Genomic DNA, 19,783 nt, shown 5'->3' on the forward strand with positions numbered 1-19,783 from the left:
CACAACACCAATGTAGTTCTTACTGTTATAGTGTATTTCTGTCAAAGTGACATTCTGGAAAAGATAGACAGTTACAATTGCTCTACCATCTGCTTGGATCTTTCAGGAGGGATATTTATTTCTCAACTTCCCTATCTTAACTTATGACTTTCTGCATGAATTGTTACACTGTAACACTTGTGTGATGAGCAGCCATGAAGGCCTTGGAAAAGATATTCAAATGCCATGATGTGTCTATACCTACGGAGAACAGAATTGTGCAAGCAGTGGCATTCTCTGTGACACTGTAGAAGTGAAAGTAGGACTTTGAAGAAGTAGGATAGGAAGAGTATTGGCACTTTCTAACTTTGGTGTTCCCCTTCATGGATCACTGCCTTGTCGTGGCGAAGGGGCTTGCGTAACTCAGTGAAGCCATGCGCTATACCGTGCAGGGCCACCCAAGACGGACAGGTCATGACAGAGAGTTCTGACAAAATGTGGTCCACTGGAGAAGGAAATGGCAACCCACTCCAGTATCCTTGCCAAGAAAACCCCATGGACAATGTTAAAAGGCTAAAAGATATGACGCCGGAAGATGAGCCCCTCAGGTCGGAAGGTGTCCAATATGCTACTGGGGAAGAGCGGAGGGCAATTCCAAGTAGCTCCAGAAAGAGTGAAGCGGCTGGGCCAAAGCCGAAAGGATGTTCAGTTGTGGATGTATCTGGAAGCGAAAAGAAGGTCCAATGCTGTAAAGAACAATATTGTATAGGTACCTGGAATGTAAGATCTATGAACCAAGGCAAGCTGGATGTGGTCAAACATGAGATGACAAGATTGAACATCGACATCTTGGGAATCAGCGAACTGAAATGGACGGGAATGGGTGAATTTAATTCAGGTGACCATTATATCTACTACTGTGGGCAAGAAACCCTTAGAAGAAATGGAGTTGCACTCATAGTCAATAAGAGAGTGGGAAAGGCAGTAATGGGGTACAACCTCAAAAATGACAGAATGATCTCAGTGCGTATCCAAGGCAAACCATTCAATATCACAGTAATCCAAGTCTGCCCCGAGTCTGATGCCGAAGTCTGATGCCCCAAGTCTGATGCCGAAGAAGCTGAAGTTGACCAGTTCTATGAAGACCTACAACACCTTCTAGAACTAGCACCAAAAAAAGATGTCCTTTTCATCATAGGGGATTGGAATGCTAAAGTAGGAAGTCAAGGAGTAATCGGAATAACAGGCAAGTTTGGCCTTGGAGCACAAAATGAAGCAGGGCAAAGGCTAATAGAGTTCTGTCAAGAGAACAAGCTAGTCATAGCAAACACTCTTTTCCAACAACACAAGAGACGACTCTACACATGGACATCACCAGATGGTCAATACCGAAACCAGATTGATTATATACTTTGCAGCCAAAGATGGAGAAGCTCTATACAGACAGCAAAAACAAGACCAGGAGCTGACTGTGGCTCAGATTATGAGCTTCTTATTGCAAAATTTAGGCTTAAATTGAAGAATGTAGGGAAAACCACTAGACCACTCAGGTATGACTTAGATCTTATTCCTTGTGAGTACACAGTGAAGGTGATGAATAGATTTAGAGGATTAGATTTGGTAGACAGAGTGCCTGAAGAACTATGGACGGAGGTCTGTAACATTGTACAAGAGGCAGCAACTAAAACCATCCCAAGGAAAAAGAAATGCAAGAAAGCAAAATGGCTGTCTGATGAGGCATTACAAATAGCTGTGGAAAGAAGGAATGTGAAAAGCAAGGGTGAAAGGGAAAGATATAAGCAACTGAATGCAGATTTCCAGAGAATAGCAAGGAGAGATAAGAAGGCCTTCTTAAATGAACAGTGCAAAGAAATTGAGGAAAACAATAGAATGGGGAAGACTAGAGATCTCTTCAAGAAAATTGGAGATATCAAAGGAACGTTTAGTGCAAAGATGGGCATGATAAAGGACAAATAAGGCAGGGACCTAACAGAAGCAGAAGAGATTAAGAAGAGGTGGCAAGAATACACAGAAGAACTATACAAGAAAGATCTTAATGTCCCTGATGTCCATGCTGGTGTGGTCACTGACCTTGAGCCAGACATCCTAGAGAGTGAAGTCAAGTGGGCCTTAGGAAGCATTGCTAACAACAAAGCTAGTGGAGATGACAGTATTCCAGCTGAGTTATTTAAAATACTAAAAGATGATGCTGTTAAAGTGCTGCACTCAATATGCCAGCAAGTTTGGAAAACGCAACAGTGGCCACGGGATTGGAAAAGGTCAGTTTATGTTCCAATTCCAAAGAAGGGCAATGCCAAAGAATGCTCAAACTATCGCACAATTGCACTCATTTCACATGCTAGCAAGGTTATGCTCAAAATCCTACAAGCTAGGCTTCAGCAGTACATGAACTGAGAACTACCGGATGTACAAGCTGGATTTCGAAGAGGCAGAGGAACTAGAGATCAAATTGCCAACATTCGCTGGATCATGGAGAAAGCAAGAGAGTTCCAGAAAAACATCTACTTCTGCTTCATTGACTATGCAAAAGCCTTTGATTGTGTGGATCACAACAAACTGTGGCAAATTCTTAAAGAGATGGGGGTACCAGACCATCTTACCTGTCTCCTGAGAAATCTGTATGGGGGCCAAGAAGCAACAGTTAGAACCAGTCACGGAACAACCGATTGGTTCAAAATAGGGAAAGGAGTACGACAAGGCTGTATACTGTCACCCTGCTTATTTAACCTATATGCAGAGTACATCATGAGAAATGCCAGGTTGGAAGAATCACAAGCCGGAATTAAGATTGCAGGGAGAATCATCAATAACCTCAGATATGCAGACGATACCACCCTAATGGCAGAAAGTGAAGAAGAACTAAAGGGCCTCTTGATGAGGGTGAAGGAGGAGAGTGCAAAAGCTGGCTTGAAACTCAACATTAAAAAAACTAAGATCATGGCATCTGGACCCGTTAATTCCTGGAAAATAGAAGGGGTAGAAATGGAAGCAGTAACAGACTTCATTTATTTGGGCTCCAAGATCACCGCAGAAGGAGACTGCAGCCATGAAATTAAAAGACGCTTGCTCCTTGGGAGGAAAGCTATGGCAAACCTAGATAGCATATTAAAAAGCAGAGATGTCACCTTGCCGACAAAGATCCGCATAGTCAAAGCTATGGTTTTTCCAGTAGTAATGTATGGCTGTGAGAGCTGGACCATAAAGAAGGCTGAGTGCCAAAGAATTGATGCCTTTGAACTGTGGTGCTGGAGAAGACTCTTAAGAGTCCCCTGGACTGCTAGGAGGTCAAACCAGTCAATCTTAAAGGAAATCAACCCTGATTGCTCATTGGAAGGACTGATAATGAAGCTCAAGCTCAGATACTTTGGTCACCTAATGCGAAGAGAGGAGTCTTTGGAAAAGACCCTGATGCTGCGAAAGATTGAAGGCAAAAGGAGAAGAGGACAGCAGAGGATGAGATGGTTAGATAGCATCACTGAAGCAATGAGCATGAAACTGAGCAAACTCAGGGAGGCAGTGAAGGACAGGAAGGCCTGGCGCAATATGGTTCATGGGGTCACGAAGAGTCGGACACGACTTAACGACTGAACAGCAACAACAACAACAACTTCGGTGTTGGAGAAGACTCCTGAGAATACCATGGAGAGTCAAGAAAACAAACTGATGGATCATCAAATAAATCAACTCAAAGTTCTCACATGAGGCACAAATGACCAGGCTCGAATTATCCTACTTCAGACATATTATGTAAAGACCTAGCTTTCTGGGGAAGGTTCTAGTTCTGGGAAAGGTGGAAGGAAAGACAAGAAGATGACTAGCAGCAAGGTGGACAGACTCAGTTACAGTTTTGATGGGTACTCCTTTGGAAGACCTGAAAGACCAGGTCAGGGAGAGGTCATCATGGAGAAAACCTATCTATCTGGCTGCTAAGAATCAGCAACTACTTATAATCAATCAACCAATCATACCAGTGTGATGTCTATTTTACTATAGAACCTGGGCATCCACTGTAGAGGAGGAATATTTTGGACAGTCTGAACCCAGAACTAGTGTCTAAAGAACGAAGGACCAACACTAGAGAATTAACAAAATATAGTATTCGGCTATCCCTGAAACAGAACGATGGATCTACTCATTTTCAAATAAAACAAAACTATTCTTTGCCTTTATTTTCTGAGATGAAGTATGGATTCACATAGTTTCAATTACCCCTAACAGTAGCTTTCTGGGCAATCTCAATCCTCTGGTAGTAATTTTCTTTGTGTGAACCCTACTAATGGAATTACGTTTTGAAAGAACAAGTAAGCATTTTCTCTTATCTGATTCATACTGAGCTCTAATCTTGAAATAGCAAAAGAACAGCTAAAAAAGGTTAAATGAAACCTTTTGCGAGTCTGGTTTATGCAGCTCATTGATATGGGCCCATGTAGACTCAGCTTAACAAAAGGAACATTATTTAGTGACATTTAGTGCTCCCATTCCAGCTATACTAGGTACCACTTGGCTTCTGAATGCAATTCAAGGGCTGATTGTTACCTTTAAAGCCCTACTTAAGACCTGGGTTTATTTGGGACCACCTGCCCCAATATGGATTCTTCTGAGTCAGAGGCTGAAGGGCTAGATCAGAGATCCCCAAACTCTTCAGCTCATTGATTCCTTCATGAAGTTTCAGATTGTTCATCAACCTCCAAACATTTCTTATATGAAAATAATTTAATAAATACTATTTTAACTAATAGTACTACGAATAATAATAACAACAGCATTGATCACTTGAATAGTCCCATCAACCTTTGAAGGTTGATATTGACCACTTTGGAGAACCCTGGGCTCAATCCATCAGGTTGTCAGGAGTTGGCAGACAATAATCACTTGAGGTTGACTCGGTAGAAAATCAGCAGGAGCAGGTGCAGGAGGACTCAGATGATAAGGGGCAGATACTAGCAGGATGCCCCATCCTGGGATGTGTCAGCAGCTTCAGAGACCCATAATTAAACCACACCTGCATCTGGGCTATTTAAGGCAGCTGCCAGAGATTGGCCTCTGTTGGAAACAGCTCACCAACCTTGGATCTGTGTTCTTGCTTCTTGTTCTGCTCTTTGGCTCTTACATTCAAACTGGCTGACACGGGAGTTTGACTGTCATGGACCATATCTGCTTCTTTGTTGCTGCTACACTCCATTTCTCTGAATTTTTGCTTGGTTGACTCCTACAACTTGAGTCTGGACCAAACTCTCTAACCACTGGCTACTAGGCAAGGTTTCACTTCCCTGTATTTTCTGGAGCAATTTACTGTATTTTCTGCCTTTGTAACTGACTGCAGTCCTACTCATAAGTAAACTTCTTGTAAATAGAGCCAATGTGTTTGCTCAATCTGAAATGACGTCAGATCTGGAAGGGAGGGATCCCTGTGGGTTCCTAAGTCAAGGGAATGTTATCATCAGGGGTCACAGGGATATGCCTTCTGAACTGTTTCCCCCTTCTTTGGAATTACCTCAGTATTAAACTGGCATCAACACCATTGCAGTTAGGAAAGCCATTAAGACTTGGGTGTTCCAACAGGCCTTGTATATGATGATGTAACTAAACACCTACAATAAGGATTTTTTTCATTTTGGTATGGATTTTGGATTGTTGCTTCTTGGTATGGTGGGAGTTGTGAAAACTCTTCTGATTTTGTATTTGTTTATTAATTTAATCCTTTAATTTGTGCTTGTGATTGTAGACCACTTAGAGTTAATTCATGACTGAAGCAGACTATTTTTTTTTTTTTTTTTGTCTGCGCTCAGTCATGGCTGACCCTGCAGTGACTGCTTTTGGACAAGTCCTTTGCAGTTTTCAAGGCAACTGTTTTCGGAAGTGGTTTGCCAGAGCCTCCTTCCTAGGGCAGAGCCCAGCTGGCGAGCGCAGGAGGCGGGGTTTCCGTTGCTTAGCGCCCTTTTCGGGCGCACGCGGTTTTTCGCGCTTACCGGCAACTACTCCCCACTCCTTTTTTTGCAAGGCACCGTGCCAGCATTTTTCCTCCCACCGGAGTGAGAGTCCCCATTTATCTACTCACGTAAGTTTTCGAACTGTTGGGTTGACAGGAACTGGGGGGAGGAAACAGGAGCTCACCCTGTTTAACGCGAAGGCTGGACTCGAACCGCCGAAGCGTCAGCCATTTCTGGCCGGCAACTTTCGGCGTCATTAAGCCGCTGCGCCACCGCGTATAAGCAGACTATAAGACTGAGTAATTAAATAAGTATAATAAATAGGCCTTTCAACATTGTCATACGCCTCCTGGGACTCCATTGTAGGCTAGTACAGAGTTTCATATTCCATAGATGGAAACTCATGTCCTGAATGCCACACGGGTCTGCCTTTGAAGATCCTCTGGGAATTGCAGTTGGTATAGAATGAATCAGCCAGAGTGTCGCCAGGACAACTCTTCTATAGCAGAGTTCAAGTTGGTCTTTGCTTTGAGATGAAGTTGGAAACCATCAATAACTATATGTATTGTCATGTGGACATCACACTGTTTATATTGTATTGATTTTATGTTGCTGAGCACTGCCATATATGAATGGGGCAGGTCACAAATACTGTACTGCAGACAAACAAGCAAATTCCCCAGCTATTTTGGTCATCCATTCACAGCTCTTTCTCAGAACTCTCATACTGGTTAGTTGATATTCAGCATCCAATAGCAGTTGACAGCATCTAGCCAGTCTTGGTTGGTCTCTTGAAAAGCTAAACAGGATTGGGCCTGGTTTAATATGTGGATGGAAAACTAATGAAACCAATGAAAAATCCCAAGCCTGTAAAATAGACTGGGAAATGGGGGGCGGGGGGGAACACCCAGCAAAAAGGCAAGGACAAATCACTTCTGTATTGTTGCCAAGAAAGCAACATGGATGTGCCCATAAAGTCATCAGAAGGACACCTCATCTCAATCTTTATACATTGCACTACATTTTGATATCTGAAATCCATTCATATACAGAGTCCTCTTTTCCAACCTGTTTCTGTAATCCACTCTCCTTCTGAAGGCAAATTGTCTGACTGATTCTTTTCAAATATACTAACATTTCTGAGGAAGGAAACCAGTGATCCCAGAAAAAGGCTTTTGGGGAGCAGGAATAGGAAAAAAATCTGATTGTGGGTTAGAAATATGATTACCATCTGAGGGGTCGACGGAAAAAAATACAGATTGACAGCACCACACTGCATTATGGCTTTGCAAATTTTCAGTTGCATGCATAAGCCAAAATTCCTACTGAGAAAGCTGATTAGAACACCCCGTTTGTTATGTAGGACAGTGGCGTTCTGATCAGCTTTGGCTTATTAGCTGTATAGGACAATACGAACCAAATATACAGGCATATTTTATGTGTTCTTTCCCCCAAGGATTCAGACCCTTGGGTACCCTTACCTTCCTCCAAATTCCTCTTAGAAAAGTCCCACGTATGTCTTGAAAATTTGGTCTGTTATTTGTTCTGAAAACCTGGGCTGTTCTGAAGTGCTGATCATAAAGAAATGCTCATAAATTTGGATGCTTTCCCAGGGATGCATTGCTCATGAACAGCACAGCTCAGCTTTCATAGACTTCCATGGGACTTATTTGGAGGGGGAGTGGATGGTCTGGGGGAGAGCCTGATATAATGCTTTCTAGAGTGAGCGAGCGAGCTTAACTGGCAGCCAAGAGGGAAAAGCACAATCTCATTGCAATATAGCTGATGAGATGAAAGGCTAAACAGTTGCATGTTAATGGAAGGAAGAGAACTTGAGGCTTTTGGGGTTTCATAGCAGTTCAGAATAGGATGTAATAATGAGACACTCTTTATTATGCATTTGTGAATATTCAGTTCAGAGATTTAATTCAAATAAAATTGGGTTGAATTTCCAAATGCCAGTTGAAATCAAAACAAGCTGGATGCCTTTGCCCACGCGCAACCCCCCTTTTTTCCATCTGAATCAGTGATCCAGTTGAATGCAAGCTGACGTGATTTTCAAAGTCAAATTGACTACTTGAATAGCATCAGACCTGATTCTCACAGCTCTAATATTTACCTCTCTGGACTAAACAGAGTCATATATGATAATTCCATTCTGTCCAATGTGTTTTTTTCCCCCTTAGATTGTTATAGACTATGTCAAGCTGTTTACCAGGTATAATCATATTAATCCCAATATATTGTCACTAGCCACTGGTATCTTATAATGCCAAGGTATAACAACATGTACTCCTATGCCATGTATATTTGTGAAGGTGTAAACAATTATGAAAGATGGAGTACATAAGGCTATTTGATGTTCCCAGTTGGCAGAAAGGAAGATTTTGGGCTCTACCAAATATGGAACATGACTGCTTCAAAGAAGACTTGAGAAGAGACAGTTTTCACTACTGAGGATGGTTCCCAAAAGAGCAGATAGTTCCAGTATGAAGTAGATAAGCAGTGAAGCAAATGAAAGAATACTAGAAGGTAGTGAGAAAAGTACCAGTGAGACTGGCTGAGCTTTCATGGACTGGTGATGCCTAATTGGAAGTTATAAAAGTGTATGGGAACTGTAGTCCTTTGGAGCCATCACATCAAATAAATGTGCTAGGTAAGCACCCCAGTTCAGTTCTTACGAAAATGTAGCTGGTGAAGCTTGATTTTGAGGTGGGTGGTAAGCATGGATGTATGAACTGCGTGTGAATTTCAAAATTATACATTAATAATTGTAAACCTGCATTTGTTTCTACATGTCCGGAGTCTCTCAGTAAAAAAGAACAACCTCTAGCACTGGACTTCATGGCTCTCATGAATCTCATGGCAAAATCTGTAATAAAACATATGTGTCTACAAAGTACAGAGGGTTCATTGCTTAAAAATATAGATATTTGCTTACAACTATCTTGCATCAGAATATTCAATAGTGAAATAAAATGTGTTAGTAGAATGTGTTTTATTTTTTTTCCCTTTCTATATTTGTACAGCCTCTTAGCTGTGCCATCCCATCAGTTTGCAGAATTTTACTAATATGGACTTGTGAGTTTTCACAGTCCATTACATTGGTGTAATCATAATTATTGCGTTAAAGGTCAAAATTAAAGTGAAATGTTCTCATCAGCCTATTTTTCCATGGTAGAAAGGTGGGATATAAACAAACAGCAGCAGGATTCTTTCCTGCCCTTTCCAACTACTGTTCCCCACCCCCCTCCCAGTGGGTTATCAGTGTGGAGCTCCCTGTTTGAGCCCAACTGAGGTCACATTCTTTTCTTCCCAGCATCCTTTGTTTGTACTCTGCTGTTGGGTGAGGAAAGACAGAGAATAGAAAGTTAGCTCATACTGTAATTTTTTCAGCCCTTGAAGATAGACCAGACTAGAAAACCAAAGTTAAGAATGCTAATACTACTTTTATTGTTGGGTTATAGTAACAAATTCTTGCAAGTGTGAATATGCTTCCCCCCTCCCCCCATTTATCTTCATGAGAACTAGGGAGGGCCAGGTCTGAGATGTTTTCTCAAGTTACATTTCTGCTTCAGACTTAAATTTCTCTTATCTGACCATTGTCTTGGTTGTGGCTCTTCTTCCTGTTCCTCAAGGTTATTCCTACTGCCCATTACAGTTTTAAATAAAACAAGACTTTCCTGTACAGAAGTCTCTCTGTTGCATGCATTTACCACCCCCTCCCCCCATATGCAGGGATATGGAGAAAAACAGCAGAGGGAGCAAATAGTGAATTGGCCCCACATGTTTTACCTCTTAGGTCAAGCTAGCATGACATTAAAATAGTGGAAGAGGGCTACAGTGTTTTTAGCATGTATGCCCTGACAGCAGTGCCCTTTCTCCTTTCAATCTTTCCATATTCTCTCTTCAACTGCCCCCTTGCCTATTTTTGAGTAGACTAAGAATTACAGGTCACAGCAGCTATCCAATCTTGGCTGATCTTAGAAAAGCCAACTAGGAATGAACCTGGTTAGTGGTGTGATGGGACACCAGAAGTCCACAAAGAAATCCCAGGGCTGTAGTCTAAGTTGAAGAAAAAAAAATCCCAGAAGGTGGCAGTGGCAAATCAATGTCATATTGTTGTCAAGAAAACTGCATGGATGTTTCCATAAAGTCCTTAATCTTTACCTTTCTGTTGAACTAAATATAATATATAAGCCACAACTCATTGCCCCACAATACAGGATCAAAGACTGAAATTTCCTTTGTTTCTGTTGCTGCTGCTTCTCCTCCCTAGGTTCCAAAGGTTTTATTTGGTTACTTCTAATCTATTTAAGGTTCATCTTTCTTAACATCTGCCAGCTAATGGGAGGAAGAAAAAGACAAACACATTTGTTGTTTAACAGGCCAGCCTACTCAATTCCTCTGTGCTTCACTTCACTTGAAGTTTAGAATGAGCAATGGTTGCCTTCTCCCACATCCAAGGGTCTCCCTTATTCCTTACTTTCCACAAAATCTTCCTATTTCTTTCTTTGTAAATACCTCCCAAATGTGTATTTGCTCTCTTTATTCATGTCTGCTCAGATCCTCTCTGAACAACATACACTTTACTCACCATCAGTCCTTCCAGGAAATTTGGGACATTATGAGGGCAAGCGTATTTCTCCCCTACCGCTATTATTTTATCAGACCTTCTTAATTCCCTATAATGGCTCTCTATGTCACTCTCCTTTAACAGCAAGCTTTTAGTCCCTACTTCTGAAGACACACTGTACTCAGACACGTCAGCCTTTTTGCTGGCCTTACTGCTGAGCCATTAATAGGAGCTTGAGGCACAGAATTAGGTAAAGTTTTTCCTTGTGCTGACCTTTGTGCATCCAGAGTTTTCCTGAAGAGGAATATATGTTAGGGATGCAGGGAGGGAGAGGGATAGAACAAACATAACTATGCAAAGAATTGAAATATAAATTGCAGAATGCTAACATTAAATGTGGTTTGAACAAATTTAGCCCTTACATTTAATTAAACGTATCACAATTGCCAAAATAATTGTTAGATACCTCACTTTTGTGCACAATTGCCTCAGAAATGTACATGCTTATTGCATACATTTGATTTTTTTACCCATTCTGTGCTAATGTTTCTCAGCCATACAGAAGCTTTTAGGGTCCAACTAAGTGGCTAAACTTGGCTGATCTCAAAAAACCAGTGCAAAATCAGACCTACTTATTATTTGGATGGAAGACCACCAGGAAAACTGAGGTTTGAAAACCAAACTACTAAGTCAATATCCAGAAGGCAGTTGTAAACCATTTTTGTGTTGCTGCCCAAAACCCCCAGATGGCATGGCCATGAAGTCCCCAGGAATTAAGACTGACTCAAAGGAAATGTTATCTTTGGAAGCTTATTACTGTCATAAATTCATTTTTTGCTGGGCCACTGGCATCTTAGAAGTTTAGATGTAAGGTTATACACTTAGAAGGAGAATTCAAGCTGTAAAATGTATTTCATTCTATTTTAGATAATCTTCCAGAATTGTTGAGCTTTGCAGAAATTATCACCAAATAGAAAAACATTATCCAACCTGATTATTGAACATCCACAATTTTTAGAGAATGAATTATCTATTTTAGCAATCAATACAGGTAGTCCTCAGTTAATGACAGTAATTGGGACTGGAATTGCCATTGCTAAGCAACACGGTCATAAAATGTGATGTCATGTGACCATGCCGCTTAGTGATGGCAATTCCAGCACTGTCTGTTGCTGTTAAGCAAGGGCATCATGTAGCTGCCATTTGCGACCTCCTGATGGTTTCCCATTGACTTTGCTTGTCAAAAGCCAGCAAAGAAGGTCACAAATGGCAATCATATGACCATGGAGATGCTGTGATGGCCAGAACTCCAAGGACCAGTCATAAGTACCACTTGTTCAGTGCTGTTGCAAGTTCAAATAGTCACTGAATGAGTGGTCGCTAAGCAAGGACTATGTCAGGTTCAGTCAGCACGGGGCTTCAGGGAAGCTCGCAGCCAGACCACGCGGAATCCACCGGCGGTAGCTAGTGGGGAAAAGAGGAACTGAAAGCGCCGCTAGTTAACGAGCCACCTGCGCCCAGCCAAACAGGAAAACCGCAGCGGAAGCTTTTAACTATAAACTGATAACGGCGCGAGCCAACAATGAACGGGGCCGCAGGCAGCGAAACAAGATTGCAACGCAGCACAGAACCCTCGGGCTTGCACATAACGGGGAGGGACCAACCCAGCCGGAGGGGAACTGGCAATCAAGGACAATGGACCCTGACCGAACCTGCCATCATGGACAATCAAGGGGGATTATTGGGGGGCCGATAATCCGCAGCAGCAACGTGATCGCGAGGCGGGAAAAAAGCGCGGGAAGGGGGGAATATAACAAGTGATGCAATTGTACCAAGCCAGTCCTGGCTTTGCTTGTGACTACTACGTTACGCATGAGTAAACCTTCTTTGTGAACCACACGTGTCACGAGAGTTTCTCTGTCGAACGGGGCAAACCTCACAGACTACACATATTGGAATAATAAACCATCAATAAAACATAGAATCTTATACCATTTTTCTTTAGGTGTAATATTAAGTGCAAATTAATATTTATCTCCCCTGATATTCCCATTGTTGCATCCATTTAATATTTAATATAAAATTTGTTCATTTTATGAATCATATTCACAATTTGTAAATAAGCTCCAGCAAATGTTCTGAATTTTGTATTATAAGTATTTTTAATTCAGTCAAGTCTCTGAGTATTCTACCTTGTTTCTGTAATTCCTTTAAAACTGTACTGCTTATTTGGAGATATTGAAACCAGTGAAATGATTCTAACTGTACCAAAGATTTTTCATCTTTGTCTTATTGTTAATCAAATATTGCAGTTCATATGAGTTATTATATTTCCACTGGTCAAATTTCTTTTTACATTTATCTTCATGAAAATAAATATGTAGTACAGAAGCAAAGGGGGGGGGGTAGGTCTGGACTTTTTCTATTTTTATTCCTTACTTTTAATACGCTGCTTATAACTGAATGATCTCTTACAGACTGTGTATTTCTATTTGCATCAAACCAAGAAGCCATCTGGGAGTCTGCTTCCTCTATAGAAGCAAGCCAGCCATGTTATAATCCAGTCTGAAATTAGTTAAACACCTAGTTTTATAATACAATTTGAAATATAGTACTGCCAGTCTGCCTTGTTCTTTCAACTGTTCAAGCCTGCTCTAATTTTTCAAGTTCTTTCTCCCTTCTTCTGCCTATTACAAAAACTGTTGCTGCCAACTGGGGCACTTTTTCCTAGGCTTAATAACTTCAAATGTGAATTAAAAATAACCAGTAAGTCTTATGCCTTGTTAGTAATGGACACTTTTTATTGATTGCCATTTTTGTGTGGACTACAACAACTGTACCTTTTACTGATTCTTATGATGGAGAATAGGGTATTTCCTAATTTCAGTTAGGGAATTTAATGTTTTGTCCAAAATAATGACTCTGAGAACAGATGCAGTTAAATAGTTTTCAGGAAACAAAAAAGGCTTATTAATTTAATCCATTTTACAGCAGCAAATTTTTATGGGTTTCCTTTCTGCATTTAGTTTAGTATTCACATTGTGCACCAAACTTGTTTGAGTAAAATAGGCCAAATGGCTATAGATTTAACACCTTGTTTAAACTCTGACAGACAGGAATGGTGGTAAGAGAGCTGTTTGGTTCCAACTGTTATTGGCTCTCACATTATAGTAATGCCTTCTCATCAGCCTTTAGGGATGTTTAATAAAGATGCCAGGGAAATAGAAGCTTTCAGATACTGGATCAGTGGGGCGAAAAAAAAGTAATTATTCGAGACGTGTTACAGGTATAAGGATCCCCAAAATAAAACAAAGCAAGCTAAAACTCTCTTTTTTCCTTTATGGTGGTCTTTTATTTATTTTTTATTTTTTATAATAACTTTATTAAATTTAAAAAAACAGGAAGATAAAAACTAACAAGAACTAATAATCAAGAAAGAGAATAGAAGAAAAGAAAGAAAGAAAGAAAGAAAGAAAGAAAGAAAGAAAGAAAGAAAGAAAGAAAGAAAAAGGGCAGAAAAAAAGGAGCAGAAATACAAAAACAAAAACAAAAAACCCAAGAATGAGTTCCCACTTCTTTTACAGCAGATATAAGTAAAACATACATTAAACACTTACTCCAAGATTTCAACTTAACATCCATTTTTTCTATAATCTATTAATTTCACTAATCATCAAATCCATATATATTAATTTCATTTTTTTCTGTTTTCCACAACAAGTCCAAAAGAGGCTTCTAATTAGCATTAACATTATCCAATGTCTTTTCTCTAATCAAAGCTGTCAATTTCACCATCTCAGCCATCTCCATCAACTTCACCATCCATTCTTCCATCGTAGGTAATATTGAGTCTGTCCACTTTTGAGCATATACAAGTCTCACTGCAGTTATCATATATAAAAACAAAGGTCCATTATATTTTTCCAATTGTTTATCCATCAGCCCAAAAGAAATGTCTCTGGTTTCAATTGTATATTAATCTTCAAAATCTTCTGAATTAATATATGTTATGGCACTCTTTTATTATATAATTTGCAAGGCACAATTTACTTTATAATTCCCACCCCATTCCACTTCTTAGCATCTGCAGTTGGATTGTCTGGATTCACAAATTGCACTAACCCACTGGGTTTCTTACTAGTCACCCAAGACAACACTAGACACCAAAATATATGGACATTTAAGCAGATGATAACCATCATACTGAGAGAAAAATGTGGATATGGAAACTCTCTGATTGTGTTATCACCTTGATGTATTTATGACAAATAATGATTTCAGGCTTTGAATTCTGGTCTGATATTGTTGCTTTATGATAGACTAAGGAAAGAAGAAGCAATGTTTTAAGATTTATTGGACATTCATCTAGCCAAGGGGCTAGCCCAGGGAGTCTCCTCTCCAGATTCAGTTAAGTTCAAGAGCTCAATTTACATGTCTAATTCAACCTGATCTGGCTGTTTGGACTAGGTGACTTTTTTTTTTTAATCAAATGATCCAGTGACATCTGATCAAGCAAACCAATATATTATTTTATTTGAAATTGTGTTCAAATATGAGTTTTGGATATGGTTTTCCTTAATTATTCCCTCCACCTCAGCACTATTACAATATAATATAAATTGTATCCACCCCAATTCAGCAATCAACCCAGAGTTCTCACTCGAGGCACAGATGGCCAGGCTCAAATTATCCTACTTCAGACACATTATGTGAAGACCCAACCCTCTGGTGAAGACTCTAATGTTGGGAAAGATAGAAGGAAGGAGAAGAGGACAACTAGCATCAAGGAGGATGGACTCAGTTATAGTGGCAATGAGTGCAACATTGGAAGACCTAAAAGACCAGGTTAGGGACAGATCATCATGGAGAAAATCTATCTACGTTGTCACTAAGAGCTGACAACAACTTGTTGGCACATAATCAATAAATCAGTCAATTCAACAAATATCTCAAGAAATCAGTAGAAAACAGGAGGAAACACTAGAGGATTAATATCTTCCAAAGTTTCTTTAATGACCAATTTGCATATATTTCCCCATCATTTAGTTTGATGACATTTTGATCAGTCCCAAGTCTCTTCCTCCAGTTGCATTTCTTCAAAATGTGGATCAGACAAAATCCTGACAATTTACTAGATTAGCATTTCCAGTGACTGAAAATGACTAGGTGGAATTATCACAGCAGTAGGCAATGCTAGAGAAGAAAAGCTAATTCTTCCCTGCAGCTAAGACGGCTAGATGAAGATTTTGCTGCTGCTTACTTCTCCCTCAGTTCTAAGTTGGGTCTTAACTTTGCTTACATAACTACTGGCCAAATAAACAGCCTCTTGAGAAGTAAATCTGAAAAAAAGGAAAAAAAAGACACGGAAATTTCTCATTAAGTTATTGTTATGACCACCCTTAAGAAAGCAATGTCTTGCAATTATACTATATCGTCACCACCTTCCCTGACTCTGTTTGGTTAGGGAGAGCCACAATTCATCTTAAATGAGCAGTGTGATTAAATATGACACTGATTAAATATAAGGCTATAAAAGCTGGGTCAGTGAATAGGAAACTCTGCAGGAAGAAGAAACCTTCACCAAGCCAAATCCTTAGGGGAAATTTCCAAATACAATACATGACAATTCTGCTCTTTTGCTGCTGGCAGAGCTTATTAAAACAGGACTGAAATTGCAGAGTAAACTTAACATGTTAAATAGACAGAGACAAACATTATCATCTGTATCTCCAAGGTTTCATATTTGCCTGTAGCAGTTCCTTAAACCACTGCAGACCAGTGTCCTGAGTAAACCAAAGAGTGATTTGTCTGAAAGAAATGTCTTCCCTCAAGAGTAGTTAGTGAGAAAGAGTAGATTCCTTCATAAATGTTGCCATTCAAACTAGCAGGGAACAAAAATCGCTGCCTCTATTAATCAGGACAATCAAACTGCACTACTCCAAAAAGCCAGTCTTTCAGATGTGAAGAGTTTAAGGGCCATTTGATATAAAATATTTTTCCTTCATGGGAATAATTTCAGGAGAGCTGAGTGAAACAAGTAGCCAGTGGAGAAAGGTGGGGAAGATGTTCAATTGAGCTTGTCTTTTACATCTGTCTGCCTTTGCTGTATTAGTTTATAAAAATAGATGGGAAAAACTCAGTCTAACCTCTTTTCTCTCTGGAATTATTATTTTATGACTTTTCCCCCCTCACTAGCTATAATTCAGAATCAGATATGAAATTCAGAGGCATGAGACAGTAGAAATAATTTGTGTTGAAAATTAAGGTCAACAAAAGATAGATAATTAATTCAGTAAGGTTTTTTTTATTCCTTGTTATCTTGTCAACTCCTGTACAGTTGCTTGTGAGTATTTATTTGAGTTTCCCATTTCTATATGAGAAGGGAAGGAAAAAATCTACAAAAACGTGTTTTTAAACATTCATTTCCCCACACTGAAGGCTGAACAAAATAAATAGTAAAACTATCTGAACATTATAAACAGTTCTAAGAGGCACATAATGCATATAATATCCTTTATTTTTAGGGAAGTGAGGGGAACCTGTTATGCTCCAAATGCTTCAACTTCCATTGGTGCATCCAGTACAGTAGTAACTAGAGATCAGGGGAATTCGCATTAGGAAGACCACAGGTTCCCCATACCTGCCTTAAATGGAAAAAGGCAAATAAGATTAACAAGAAAAATAATGCTGAGAAGTTACCAACAATCAGACTCATGGCCTAATCTAGTAGGAAAGCAAAATGATGTGGTGGAATAGAGTTCCAGAGCTGGTGATACCAGCTATTCCGATGATACATACTTTGGCAGAAATTACTAGGCAAGCAAGATTAACATGTGACTCTTGAGTTGAGGCAATTTTTTCAAGAAGATGGAACTACTGTAAGCTTGTTCCTTGATAAGCTACAGATAAATCAGAACATTCCCAAAGTCACCAATTCCCCTTAGATAGTCCAAATAAGATTTTAATGCTTTCCCCATCACATTTCATTCCGCCAGATTCCCTACTGTCTATCTTCTGATTTAGCTTTTTTAAATATTCCCCACCATTTGTCTCATTCCCAGTCTTGTGGGAAAGCAAGCATGTTTTCTGAACTGCTATACTGTATATTTGTATGACTACTTTATTAGCAGGCCTCACATTTAAGGCAGGATTCCCATTAGTGACTTATAGCATCTTCTAGAATCATGCAACCATTACTGTGTCAATATAATAGTAATGAGGAAAGGATTTATACCACCTTAATTACGCTAAGGTGGAAGATCTGATAAGTCAATAATAGGGAAGTCACCAAACTATAGGCCAATTTCCCCAGCTACTTTGTTTCAAATTAATGTATTGGCATGGGTGGCATTTATTTTACTAGTTCTGGACCTCTCTGCATTACAGAGACAATACACAAGAATAACCACATCTTTAAACTATTTTGAGTACTAGTGTGCTCTGACTGAGTAACAGATTCTAAGAGAGGTACAAATACAGTGGTACCTCAGTTTAGGAGAGATACAAATACAGTGGTACCTCAGTTTAGGAACTTAATTCGTTCTGTGACTCTGGTCGCAACCGAATTGGTTGCAACCCGAAGGAAATTTCCCCATAAGGTTCAATGTAATTACCGTTAATCCGTTCTGGTGTGGAGGACAGGGAGGCGGCTATTGCTTGGAGAGAGAGTCCCTCTCCCTTTGACCATGTGTCAGGGGCGGAAAAATGGCTGCGGACTGTGTCACGGGAGGGAAAATGGCCGCGGATCCGGTTCATACCCTGAGGCAGAGTTCGCAAACCGAGGTAAATTTTTGTGGCTGGAGCTGGTCGTAACCCGAAAAGTTCGTTAACAGAGGCGTTTGTAACCCGAGGTACCACTGTAGATCCAGTCCAAATCAAAATTCTGTTTCTGAGTAGTTCTTTGTTTGGCTTAGACAGCTCTACCAGCCATAACACTACTTGGATAGAGTGAAATGTGCAACCATCATCCACATCGTGGTAACTTCCCATTTGGAGGCCTGCAATGTGTAGGCCTATTTTTGAGAACAACCTGAAACTTCATTAGGTCAAGCAGTAAGGGCTGATAGACCATATTATTCCACTGTTTGTCATCTTCAGAGGCTGCCAGTCCATTTCTGGCCCTGGTTCAAATTGCTTTTCCACAGAGTCAAGGAGTATCTTCTTCTGTATTTACCTATCAAGAATCCTAAAATTTCCACCTAAGCACCTGAATGAGAAAGAGCCACCCAGTCATACTTTATATTATTTGACCAGTTGAAGACATTTTTGTCCTTTTCCCAAGTATTTTCAGAACAGTGGTGTTTAAGAATGTTGGCATCATTATTATTTGTGTGACTTATGTTGTGATGCCAGTCTGCATTCACAAAAATGTCAATTGGCTTCCCACAATGGAAATACACACCACTTTGTCTCAGAGAATCAATTCCGGGCTAGAGACGTATAATTTCTGTCATGTAAGACAAAAGCAGGTGACACGGCTCCTCCCTCTCCTGGATTGGAAAAAGCTTTATTGTTTCAACACTGGGGAAATGGAAAAACAAATTGCTGTGCTAGAGCTGGGGTGCCCCATCTCCCCTACAGCCCTGATAAATGGCTGGAATTACAGTCTGGTGAGGTTCAGGGGGAAAAAGCAGAGAACTTTGGATTAGGACTCAGATTATTTAGGCAGAAGCTACATTAAGTAGTGGGGTTTTTTTGGCCTGTTTATGATTAAGTCCAATATTCTTTGTATTTTTATAGTAGCTCAGGGATTATATATACTTCAGTCTTTTATGTATGCATACATTAGGTTGTGCATGAGAATGCTTTTTTTTCTTTCAACTCTTTTGAGGTCATAATTTTGTCCTGTAAAATTCTTAGAGCTCTTTCAAATTCAGGGCCTGGGGAAATTGTAACAGATAGCAAGAAAGTGTTTTGCTATCTTTGAGATTTTTTAGTTTAACCAGTTTACCAGCTGCTTTATGTTGCAAATTGGGCAGCTCTATACTTCAGCTCCAGCAGCTCTCTATATATACAATTAAAAAAAGTTAAAAAGTCATTTCTCTCTTTTTAAAAAAAATGTACATTGATTTTTCTTTACCTCTTATAACATTTGTCTGTCTCCCAAGGGATGGGGGCTGAGGGAGGGGAAGAAAAGCTGATACCCAGTAGCTTTCAAACAATTATTTCATTATTTCATTATTACTTTTTTACCTGCTCAAAAGACAGCAGGGTGTAGAAACCACATCTCTCTCATACCCCAAAGGTTAGGAGGGAGGATCTCCATGTGTCAGACGGG

The sequence above is a fragment of the Python bivittatus genome, unplaced genomic scaffold (genome assembly GCF_059951505.1).
Source record: "Python bivittatus isolate LINGU-HERP-01145 unplaced genomic scaffold, Pbiv_v1 ctg000060_np1212, whole genome shotgun sequence".
Lineage (NCBI taxonomy): Eukaryota > Metazoa > Chordata > Lepidosauria > Squamata > Pythonidae > Python > Python bivittatus.